The 13,067-nt window shown below is 38.3% G+C and overlaps 1 pseudogene; it reads left to right on the plus strand.

Annotated features, from left to right (window-relative positions):
• Positions 1-10,589: 10,589 nt before the first annotated feature.
• LOC100989896 (general transcription factor IIH subunit 1-like) lies at positions 10,590-12,534 on the plus strand (annotated as a pseudogene).
• Positions 12,535-13,067: the final 533 nt, after the last annotated feature.

Below are 13,067 nucleotides of genomic sequence, written 5' to 3' on the forward strand. Positions count from 1 at the left end.
ACTCAAAAACTCTATTAACTGAGTTTAGGATAATTTTTCTTTCTGAAAATATTGCAAATGCATTCTTTAAAAAATATAATAGCTAATGTAGTCAGGCAAAAAAGAAATAAAAGGCATTCAAATTGGAAAAAGATAAACAAAAATGGCTCTGATATGATAGACAATGCAGAAAAGCCAAAACATGTCCGATAAAAGCTCTGGATCAATAAATGAGCTTAGCAAGATCACACGATACATGGTTAATATACGAATGTCAACTGTATTTCTATATGCTAGCAATGAATAAGTAGAATTTCAAATGTTAAGAAATGCATTTAACAACAGCACAAAAATAGTAATGAATCCAGCAAAATACATGTGTAACCTATATGTTGACATACTGCAATGTGCTGATAAAGGAAATCAAACAAGGCTAAAGAAATGGAAAGATAAGCTGTGTTCATGAATTGAAAGACTCAATATTGTTAAGATGTCAATTCTTAACAAAACTGACAAGCGATATTGGTAGAAAAACTGGTGAAATCTGAATAAAGTCCCTTGTTTAGTTACAAAGAGAGCAAAACAAAAATTGGCTCATTTCTTCTAGTTAGAGGAAGTGTACATAATATCAGAATACACATCAAATAATAAGTAAACTGCATGATATTTGCTTCAATTATTTAATTGATAGAATAAATTATATAAAGTAAATAGAGATATGTTGTGCTGTGCTTTGTCCCTGATACAGATTCAGCATTCCCATCAAGGCAAATTAATTTCTTGAAAAATCACAGTTAAATTGACTTGTATGAAGCACTAAGTATGCCCAAATTACAAATAAAATACTGAAAACTTATGTAAAAGATGGCATTTTACACCAATAAATAATTGTTGATCTGCAATTCATGTTAAAATGCAATGGTCAAAATATTTAACCTCAGGTACAGTACAATTTGGTGGTTTCATTTTTCCCTTAAGTAATGCATTTAATTGCTCATGGTATATGAAATATTTGTGCAATCAGAAAAAATCAAATAAAAAACAGGACTTCAAATGACTTAGTTTTCTAATAAAGCAACAAACATAAAAGGTATCGTGTTTCCCTACTGGGTGTTAGAAGCAATGCTTGGCACCTATAGGAGATTAAAAAGTGAGGAGGGTAATTTACAGTCCATTGCCCCCTTCCCCAAATCAAATAGTTATATTTCATATTCTTGCTGAAGGAATAAAGCACGTATATATGAACAAGTAGGAAATGGTCATAAAAACAGATACTAAATACGGTTTCCACTGTACAGATACTTTCTGATAATGATAATACCTACCTTGAGAGTTAATCATGAAAGTTAATTAAATGACATTTATATTAAATCACTACATAAATTGCTATGAGTGTTGCAAATGTTATGTTATTTCATTATTATTAGGAATATTATTATATGACGGAGTAGCATAATGGAGAAAGAGCATGGACTTTGATGTTACACACACTTGGCAAAGTTTGGCTCTAATGCATGCTAGATGGGTGATTAAAGTTACTTTATTTCTTTGAGCCTCAACTTCCCCCTATGTGAAATGGAATAACTTTTTACCTAATAGGGTTGTACAGATGATGACATGATATGCTCTACGTTTGGTGCTTGTCACTGAATCTTGCATATCGTAATAGAAGTTCAAGGAATGTTAACCTCCTTTCTCTTTCTTGTTGTTATAAGTGATTCATTACTAATTTGTTATGAAGACAGTGCCATTCCCCTTGTCTGCTTTATTTTTAACCCATTTTCTCAGAGGGTAAACAGGCTAGCTAAGCCTAAAGAATCATTAGGGAAATAACCTCAAAATCTTTTTTTCTTTTTTGGACATGAGAAGGATATTTTAAAAAGTAGCCTCTGGGATTTACCCAGCCCCTGCATTTCTATTTATCTCTCTACCCTCCTTAGAGTTGTCCCATCCCAGGCTGATGGTGGCTCAGCTACCTTGGCCTTTTCAATGGTGTCTTAGCTGCTGAGGTCCTGCAAATGGTGCTTCCTCATTTTGAGCCTATGGAAACATTTTTAAACTTCTCATTGTAATGATTGCACATTGGGATTAGGGGATAAGGAAAGCAAAAACATATATAAGCCTGCATAAAGAAATTTCTGAAGAATTTTGTCCTGGATAGCAATAGCAAGTCTAGGATTAGGTATGGTGCATGCTTTGTTTGTAAATGTAAAATAAATGAGAAATGAAATTATGCTAGCCAGCGAGTCCTGGCTACAAGAAGACTTTTAATTTCTAAATGTTAGTTAATTCTTCTTCTCTCTAAGAGAAAATATTTAAACTAGTGATAATTGGAACTTCACTTCTCTGGCCATGTCTTAGGAACCAATGAAAGATAAGTCAGTTCTTTTGGGAGGCTGAGGCAGGTGGATCACCTGAGATCAGGAGTTTGAGCCAGCCTGGCCAAGGTGGCAAAACCTCGTCTCTACTAAAAATACAAAAAAATTTAGCTGGGTGTGGTGGCACCTGTAGTCCCAGCTACTTGGGAGGCTGAGGCAGGAGAATCGCTGGAACCTGGGTGGTGGAGTTTGCAGTGAGCCAAGATCGCACCACTGCACTCCAGCCTGGGTGACAGAGCAAGACTCTGTCTCAAAGAAAACCAAACAAAACAAAACAAAACAAAACACAAAAAAGGGTAAGTCAGTTCTGATATAACTACTTTTGGATGAGGTGATACATCTGGGAGCTGGCTTTGCTCCCGTAGATGGGAGCCACAGGATGGTGAGGGATTGCAGTGGGAAGTGGGGAAGAGGGGTTAGAGAGCATGGCTTTCTAAAAGGAGTGAGCCCTGGTCACAAACTGGGGTGGTTGCAATTATTGGTACAAACATCCCCTTTCAGATGATGGCCTGAATATTTTTCCTACTGTTCTCAATCCTCCTCTGAATAAAAATGTTGAATAAAAATCAGGTTTTGTTTTTCCTTAACCTCTAATCCCAGTATGCAATCATTATGATATGGTTTGGCTGTTTCCTTACTCAACTCTCACCTTTAATTGTAATAGTCTCCAGGTGTGATGGGTGGGGCCAGGTGGAGATAATTGAATCACGAGGCAGCTTCCTTCATACTGTTCTTGTGGCAGTGAATAAGTCTCACGAGATCTGATGGTTATATAAATGGGGCTTCCCTTTTACAAGCTCTCTCGGACCTGCAGCTACGTGAGGCATGGCTTTGTTCCTCCTTCTCCTTCTGCCATGATTGTGAGGCCTCCCCAGCCATGTGGAACTGTGAGTCAATGAAACATTTTTCCTTTATAAGTTACCCAGTCTCAGGTATGTCTTCATTAGCAGCATGAGAACAGACTAATACATACTACAATGAGAAATTAAACATTTTTTTACATAGGTTCAAAACAAGGAAGCACTGTGCAGGACCTCAGCAGCTAGAACACCCTTGAAAAGGCCAAGATAGCTGAGCCACATCAGCCTGGGGCAAGACCACTGTTCCCCTCTAAGGAGCGTAGAGAGAGAAATAGAAATGCAGGGGCTGGGTACATCCCAGGGGTGATTTTAAAAAATATCCTGCTTATGTCCAAAAAAAAAAATATATGTCCCCCCCAAAAAACCAATGACTATTTAGTCTTAGCTAGCCTGTTTACCCTCTGAGAAAATTGGCTAGAAATAAAACTTCAAACTTCCCTAGAGGTCTCGAAGGAGTCATTAATATTGCATTTTCAGAGTTACATCCATGCCAGGGGAAAGTGTGCCAGGACACTTGGCTAGCTATGCTCTGGGCCAAGGTCAGAGAATGAGAATGGGGTTAATCCTTTGTTTCCCAGACCAGTGAGGAGAATCTCTTTTTAAAGCACCCTATGCAGAAAGGGTGCAGCTAAATTAGGAAAAACTGAAACATACGATTTTTCTATATTTCAAATAAGCTGTTTTACATCAATTTAGGTCAGAAACCCCTCTTCAACACTGAATAACATTCATGTCTAACTGCATGTATGTGCTGTCTCTTGGTTTTGGTGTTTCTCAGAAAGAATCACAGGCAGATGGGAAGCAGGTAGAACATGAGAGAAGCAGACAAGCAAGAATAGAGGTAGAATGTGTGGCTGCCACGCTGCATTTGTGACTTCTAATTTTCTGATTTAATGAAATATATCAGTGTCCATTTGTTTCATTTGCGTGTCAAAACTGTAACCCCTCTTCCCACGTCAAGGCATCTAAGGGCAAGGAATGTGACTACTTCTGAAATCAGACATCACAAGAACTAGCCTCAACCTTTAAAGCTGAAAGAAACTTTCAGCATTTTCACAAATATCTCTATCAACTTTTTTCTGTAACTAAACTGTGTTTTTCTTAAGCAGCAGCATTTAGTTTTAAAAAGAAACTCATACAGTTCTATTAATTTTTTTTTAAGGTTTGCATTGGGCCTGACAATACAGCAAAAACCTGCTTATTTTCTTTAAAAGGGCGTGCTTGCATTCATTTGTGTAGCACCACTGCCAGCGGGGAGAATTCCAGATGTTTTCCACTTTATTGGTTAAGTGGGTCTGTGAGAGGCAGACACAAATCTACCATTGTTTCTATAGAAAATTGTGCTTCATGTTCCCAACAGCTGATCTGCTGGCAAACTTTTGATGCCAACAAAATATTGAATTAAAAGGTTTTGTTTATAGTTAAATACTGTATTACTCCATATAGATATGAGAGATGACATGAGAATGACTAGGAATTCATGCAGGCTGGAATGTCAGCAGAAGTCTTTATGGAGTGTGATGGTTTCATGTGATCCTTGAAGGATAATTGTAGTTTAGAAATATTTACATGATTTAGATGAGAAGCTTGAAGAGGTTTATTTTTTTGTTTTTTTTGTTTTTTTGTTTTTTGTTTTTTTTGTTTTTGCAGCTGGGAGAGACGAGATTAAAGGCAGACAATTAGAATGAACATATTGTTGAAATTGAAAAACTCACTGACTAGACTGAAAAATTCTTATTTGGAAAAAGAATTTGGGAACAAGCTTTGGGATAGAAGGTTGGGGTTTGGATAGATTATGGTAAGGAATTGCACTCAGAGCGAGTCTGAATTTTTTTTTTTTGAGACAGTCTTGCTGTGTCACCCAGGCTGGAGGGCAGTGGCGCGATCTCGCTCACTGCAAGCTCCGCCTACCGGGCTCATGCCATTCTCCTGCCTCAGCCTCCCGAGTAGCTGGGATTACAGGCACCCGCCACCACGCCCGGCTAATTTTTTGTATTTTTAGTAGAGACGGGATTTCACCGTGTTAGCCAGGATGATCTCGATCTCCTGACCTCATGATCCACCCTCCTCGGCCTCCCAAAGTGCTGGGATTACAGGCATGAGCCACCACGCCCGGCCGGAGTCTGAATTTTTTATGTTAAGTATGAAATGGTCTGTTTCTGTATAGAGAAGTGACATAAAAATGTGATTAGGAAGAGTAATCATTTTTAAGGTTCTTTCAAGGAAAAATTGGAGAGGGACGAGATTAGTGTCTGATAAATCAACTTATTCTGCAGCTTGGCTTGAGCAGTTCTTTTTTTTTTTTTTTTTTTTTTAAACTATTTCAGGGAAAAATCCCTAAAGCAGCCATTACACACCATCCATTTATACCACAAACCCTCAGTTTGGACTCTTGACTTCTGGAAGATTACCTCATCTTTTTTTTTTTTTAATTGAAAACATAAAAACTGTAAATTATGAACTCCCTCTTCTTTTTTTTTTTTTTTTACTACTTTTACTGCAATGTACCTTTTTTTCTTTATGGTCTGAAGGATGTGTATTTTAAATTTTCCCTCCCCTCTCCTCCCTCCCTCCTCCTTTCCCTCCCTCCCTCCCTTGTATCTCTGTCTATCATCTGTCTAATTCATCTCAATCATCTGTTTTCCCTAAGCTCTCTCCTTCACCTGTATGTATTCTAGATATTCTTCCCCACTTTTTGAGGCAATTTTCTTGCTTCCATGTCTCCCTTTAACTCATCTGACAGAGACTGTTTAACTTCTATTTGCCATGTAGTTATAATTTCTTTTGTATCTTTTTAATTTCTGAAGTTCTTGATGATTACTCTATTTTTTCTCACCATTCCTGCCTTCAGTGACTCTAGATAAATCAAAAAGTCATCTCTCTGTTCATCTTATTCTTTATTTTTACTTGGCATAAACCAATGCATAATCACTCCTTTTTTGTGTTTTTAAAAATTAGGATTTTTTTGTCAGTTGTTTTGAAAACTCAAAACGTTATCCAGTATGTCTCCCTATATTTAGAATTATTCTTCGTCAGCTTAAAAAAAAATCCCTCTTGTTCTCCCCATGCCCTAACTCTAGTGGTGAGTTCAGTATTCCCAAATCTTCTCTGTCTACATACAGAAGACTTAAGAGATCAGTATGTCCCAAACTAGTTGGAGTAAGGATAATATCAGAGGTAAAATACAAGTAAACGTTAATAATGGTCCTCCTTGCTTCCCACCTTCTTCCCAAAGTTCCCAAGTCTTAGGAGAAAAAGAAAAATCCCTACCTATGTGTGATGTGGAGTGCAAGTTTTATTTCTCACTAACCCAGGCAGAATGCAGAGTGTACTGAGTGTGAAGAGAAGCTGGTGAGTTAGTTGTTTTAGCAGCCAATGATTCCCCAAGGATACTTACTGAGTCCTTTCTGTTCCTGCTGGAGGAAGACGTCATTTCCATGCTGTTAGCATGTGAAACAATAGTGGGGCTGACAATGGAAGTGCCTTCGTTTGTTGGTTAACTGACTTATACTTCTGACTTTAATTGAGAGTGGTCAGGCATTTATTGGCTTAGAAAGCTCACACATAAGGAACTCACATGTCCTCTAAAATGGTAATGTAGCTGCTTTTATTTTTCAAACATAGATTTGACACCTAGACACAAACCATGTCATTATAATCAAATTGCAATAGTCAACTTTATATTTAAGGCATTCAAACTCCCACTAATTTAGTAGATAGTCTGATGACCAAGGAAAGACCACCTCATTACAAAATGGTGTTTACTTAAAAATGTCAACTGCCCAAAAGATATTGTCCCTAAAATTTCTACTGACACTGTCATTCAGCTTTCTCCAGAGAAACAGAACCAATAAGATATACCTCCTATATCACTAGTATATTTAGTTCTTACTTATTTTAGAGATTTATTTCAAAAAATTGGCTTATGAGATTACAGAGGCTGCGAAGTCCAAAATTTGTAGGACAGGCTGGTAGGCTGAAGATTCAGATAGGAGCTGATGTTTCAGTTTTAAAGCCAAATGTCTTCCTCCCCAGGGGTACCTCAGTCTTGCTTTTAAGGCTTTCCCAACTGATTGAATGAGGCCTACTCCTATTACTGAGAATAATCTTTACCTAAAGTCAACTGATCGTAGATAACCACATCTACAAAATTCCTTTGCAGCAACATTTAGATTAGTGTTGGATTGAATCACTGGGCACTGTAGTCTAGTCAAGTTGACACATAAAGCTTACCAGGACACATTTTCCTCAGGAACCAACTCTACTTTCCAATCTTTACATTTCCAAGATTTGAGAATTCTTAATGTTAAACTCGATGTGAAATAATTTGTCGAATGTTCTTGTTTATTTTTTCGTTCCCCAAATGTCTCTAGATTTATTCACTCTAACAGACATATTGTAAGTGACTACTATATACTCGGCACTGGCAAGGTGTAAGGCCACACATACACCGGGAACTGTGCCTCTCTTCCAGGAGCTGTCTACCATCATCCTTGTGTAGGTTCTCCAGCCTGATGTTGAAATTATTGCAATAAAACCATTCATTTGATGTTGCCTCTCCCTCGCCCTCTTCCTTGTGTTGTCTGGCGGGGAATGATTGCATGTCTTAATAGGCTGTCAAAAACCAGTATTAGTTTGTACATGATTGATCTGAATCATAATTCCTTTTTTTTTGCCTGAGATTTGTCTGTGTAAGTAAACTTGCTACCGAGGAACACATACACAATTACTTAGCAGTTTAAATTCATATTAGTATTTATAGCATTTATTCTTGCTGGAATGAACATATAATTTGTATTCCTACATGTAAGAATATTATTGGAAAAAAGTAAATTTGCATGAACCAATCTAAGAGCAAACATACATCTTCATCTACTTGTTGCTACCCTAGTCTTCCTTAGCTCTCAAAAATCTAGTAGTTAATAAACCCAAAAACACACGAGTTAATTTTTTAAATTGGTACATAATATTTGTATGTATTTATGGGAGTACCTGTGATATTTTGTTACATGCATAGAATGAATAATGATCAAGTTAGGATATGTATGGTATCCATTCTCTTCAGTATGTATTATTTCTATGTGTTAGGAACATTTCAAGTCCTGTCTAATTATTTTGAAATGTGCAATACATTGTTGTCAACTGTAGTCAGTCACCCTATATGACACTTCATCTGGAAATCCTTCCTGATTTAATTCTAAGAATCTGAGTTGCTTTCCACTACAATTTCTTAAGTCCAGACATCAGCGACTTCCTCGGGGGCTAATTTGCAAGGGAAATAATGAGGAACAGCAGGACTCTTAGGAGCTGCAAAGGTAATTTGCTTATTTAACTATTACTAAGGGCAGGAGGAACAGCCAGGCCAAAATGGCCTGTGCTTTTGCATAGCATCATGGCTATTAGAATAGGGGCCTACCATCCCATTTTAAAAAGTGGTGAAGAAATAAAACAGGATAAAAGACAAGTAAAGAAAACCTGAAATTGAGCAGCATCCTTAAGACAGTTATGAGAATAGAATAGTTATTGACTTAGAAAAATTCTATTCATTTCATTGCTTTATATTATTTTCTACTGTGGTAAAATAATATAACAATTTCTGTTCTCCCTTTATTATCTAGCTATTTGGTAATACGGAATGTCTTTGTATATAGAAAATGATAATATAAAAATTATATAGCCAGTCTCTGGTCCCAGATGCTGTTCTTCTCCATCCATTTCTTTTTCTTCTAAGAGATATGCAGTCCATTAATCTGATATTTAGGAATGGCCTATTGTGAATGTTCACAAGTGATTGTGGTGAATCTAATCTTTATTAGTTTGAAACTCTTTTACATATTATATAATTAGTAAGCATTTATTATTTCTGTATCCTGGTGGATAAATTCAATATTAATTTCTTTGATAGTTACAATGCATTCTTTACAATGAATAATTCTGGGCAATACGTTCTTTTTCTAGGCACTCTCTATGAAGCAGCTGCAGATCGTATATTATTTTATTAGTCATGGTGACCTTAACTGAGATGAAACATTTCAGAATTTATGTCCTGAACCCAAGTAACAGTGTTTAAATTACTTAACTCTCCAATATTTCAAACAATGCAACCATCCATCAAAGCTAAATGTTATTAATATAAAATTAATGCCTTGAGGGGAAAAAGGGAATAGGAGTACTAGGTACGAGACAGTCTTTGGTTCTCTCTTGGCAAGTTTATATGCATATTTTTAAACTTTTAAAAAATTTTGGATCCGGTTTGCTTCAGTGTTTAGAATATTTTAGTTGAAAGCATATATTTTTAAAAATTGTACTCATCTCTACAAAATTAAATGACAGAAGAGCTATTTGGGGGTCATTATACTAGAATAGCAATGGGTACAAATCGCAGAGTTGAGTTGAAAAATTATAGCACATGTTAATTGAGTTTACATAAACTCAATTCTGATCCTGCACCCATTGAATAGGTTCCTTTTTTGGAGTTTCTTCTCTCAGAGTCATCCTAAGCTCCTGGGGCTAAGGAAGGGCCACAGTTTCAGGGAAGCATCTCAGGGCCCTACTGATCACTGATGAGATACCTGCATTTCTCTGCCTGTTGAGTTGGGTTTTGTGGCCCTTCTTCTTGTAAAGCCTGCTCTCATCTTTGGCGAGACTAGGAATCTGGCTGCCCAGCACTGATTCTTATGAGGTGCTCCATAGACCCATACCACTGAGGGCCTCAGGAGGGGATGGGAGTGGAGACAGAGCAGAAGCCCAGATTGCTTCCTGCAGTCAGAGTCCTCCTCCCCTGAGAGCCTCAGACTTGGATTTCTCTGGGGCCCCTGGAGCATCTCTTCACTTCTTGTAGGCTTCAGAGGTGCCACCCTCTCTCCAATAAAATGACTTACAGTCTTTTAAAAAGGCTTTCCAGCTGGGCATGGTGGCTCATGCCTGTAATCCCAGCACTTTGGGAGGCTGAGGCAGGTGGATCACTTGAGGTTAGGAGTTAGAGACCAGCCTGACCAACATGGCAAAACCCTGTCTCTACTAAAAATACAAAAATTAGGCGGGCGTGGTGGCATTCACCTATAATCCCAGCTACTCGGGAGGCTGAGGCAGGAGAATTGCTTGAGCCCAGGAGGTGGAGTTTGCAGTGAGCCGAGATTGTGCCACTGCACTTCAGCCTGGGCAGCAGAGTAAGACTGTCTCAAAAAAAAAAATAAAAAAAACTTTCCAAAGACCTAGATATACACATATTTACATGTGTAAATACATGTAAATACATGTAAATACAAATATTTACACATATATTCACATACACACATATATATACACACACACACACATATATATATATATATATATATTTTTTTTTTTTTTTTTTTGAGATGGAGTTTTATTCTTGTTGCCCAGGCTGGAGTGCAATGGCTGATCTCAACTCATTGCAGCCTCGCCTCCTGGGTTCAAGTGATTCTCCTGCCTCAGCCTCCCAAGTAGCTGGGATTACAGGCATGTGCCACCATGCCCAGCTAATTTTTTTTGTATTTTTAGTAGAGACGGGGTTTCACCATGTTAGCCAGGATGGTCTTGATCTCCCAACCTCAGGTGATCCACCCACCTCAGCTTCCCAAAGTGCTGGGATTACAGGCATGAGCCACAGTGCCCGGCCCAAGACCTAGATATTAAAAACAAACAAACAAACAAAAAAAAACAACAAAAAAAAACTGTGTTCCCAGTCACGTGCCCTCAGACTCCTCACAGCCAGCGATGGAAATGAGACCCCTCCAGTAACAGAGGGGGTGGCAACTGCTGTGGCCACTGGATTTCAGCCTCTTTCCAGCAGCGACTCTAAGAAGCGCAGCAAAACTCAACCGTATCCAATCCAGTTAGTTACTGGACCAGAATTGTAGCTTCCACCTGCACCTTCTAGCCACCATGGCAACCTCCTCTGAAGAAGTTTTGCTGATTGTAAAGAAAGTGCGTCAAAAGAAGCAGGATGGAGCTCTATACCTCATGGCAGAAAGAATTGCTTGGGCACCTGAAGGCAAAAATAGATTTACAGTCAGCCGTATGTATGTAGATGTTAAATGCCAGAAAATTAGTCCAGAAGGCAAAGCTACAATTTAGCATCAGCTGGACCTACATGCAGGAGATGCAATTAACTTCTGTTTTCCCAATGAAAACACAGCAGTGAAAGAGCAAGATGCAGTAAAGGACCTTCAGCAGCTGCTGCCCAAATTCAAGAGGAAAGCAAATAAAGAACTGGAAGAGAAGAACAGAATGCTGCAAGAAGATCCTGTTTTGTTTCAGCTTTATAAAGATCTTCTTGTGAGCCAAGTGTTGAGTGCTGAGGAATTCTCGGCCAATCATTTAAATGGGAATGCAAGAGAAAATTCTTACACATCCAATCATAAGCAGGATGTTGGCATTTCTGCTGCATATCTGGCTGATGTCTGGCCCGAAATCGATGGCTGTAACGGTCTGAGATATAATTTAACTTCTGATATCATTGAGTTCATATTTAGGACCTATCCAGCAGTGAAAATGAAATATGCAGAAAGTGTTCCCCACAACATGACAGAGAAGGGATTCTGGACACGTTTTTTCCAGTCCCATTATTTTCACAGGGATCGGCTGAATACAGGGTCAAAGGATCTCTCTGCAGAATGTGCCAAAATAGATGAAAAGGGCCTTAAAACAATGGTTTCATTAGGAGTGAAAAACCCACTACTAGAATTAACAGCTTTGGGAAATAAACCAGAGTCCAGTGAATATGAAGACTTGGGGAAAGATAATTCTATAAAAATGATTGCTCTAAACCTCAAGAAGTCAGATAGGTATTATCATGGTCCAACTCCAGTCTAGTCACTACAGTATGCAACAAGTCAGGACATTATTCTTTTCAAAGTATTGGACAAGAAACGGAAGCTTATATACCCAAGTTAATTGAGGTTCTCTTGAGTAGTGCTGCCAGTAGTACCATCACAGCACTGTCACCTGCAGGGGAACTTATGCAGGGAGGAACACAGCAAACCATAAACCAGATGGTGCCAAGTGATATTCAGTCTGAATTGAAACACTTGTATGTAGCTGTTGGAGAACAACTATGGCATTTCTGGTCCTACTTTCCTGTTAATACACCATTCCTAGAAGAAAAGGTAGTGAAAATGAAAAGTAATTTGGAACGATTCCAAGTTACGAAGCTCTGCCCATTCCAAGAAAAGATTCGGAGGCAGTATTTAAGCACACATTTGGTAAGTCACATAGAGATACTCCAGCCAGCCTACAAGCTCCACACATGGCAGTCATGGTGTCTGATGAAAGAAAATGTGAGGTGGCTATGATGCTCACAGCTTTTGTGAGACTGAGAGAACTAGGACCTGCAGCAACTCTGGAAACCCTGCCTGTCAGACAAGCAGATGACCTCACAGGAGTGATAAGAAACATCTGCTCCACGCCGACTCCCAGGGCTGATGCTATCCTACTTGCACATTGGGGACTGAAAGTAAAGAAGGGACTAAATGCTGGCGAGGTAAATTAGGGCAGAACCAAATGAGCTAAGTTGCAAATATATACATGTATACACACACATACACCTATATATGTAAATGTGTATGTACATATTTTAAAAGACTGTTTACTGCAGTTACTCAGGAACTGCTTTTCATTCACATTGAGCTGCTTTCAGAAATTAAAACCACTTTTTTAAAGGGTGCATTGATAAAATCTGAGGTTTTTTGCTTGTTTTCTTCTGTGTAAACCTTTTTCCCTGTGTGGCACAGGGTAGACCTGAAGTATTTCTCCTCCATCCTTTATCCTCCACACTCCATTAGATCCTCAAGTTTTACTGAATTCCAATTATACCTTCCATCAGCAG

The sequence above is a fragment of the Pan paniscus genome, chromosome 17 (assembly GCF_029289425.2).
Source record: "Pan paniscus chromosome 17, NHGRI_mPanPan1-v2.0_pri, whole genome shotgun sequence".
NCBI lineage: Eukaryota > Metazoa > Chordata > Mammalia > Primates > Hominidae > Pan > Pan paniscus.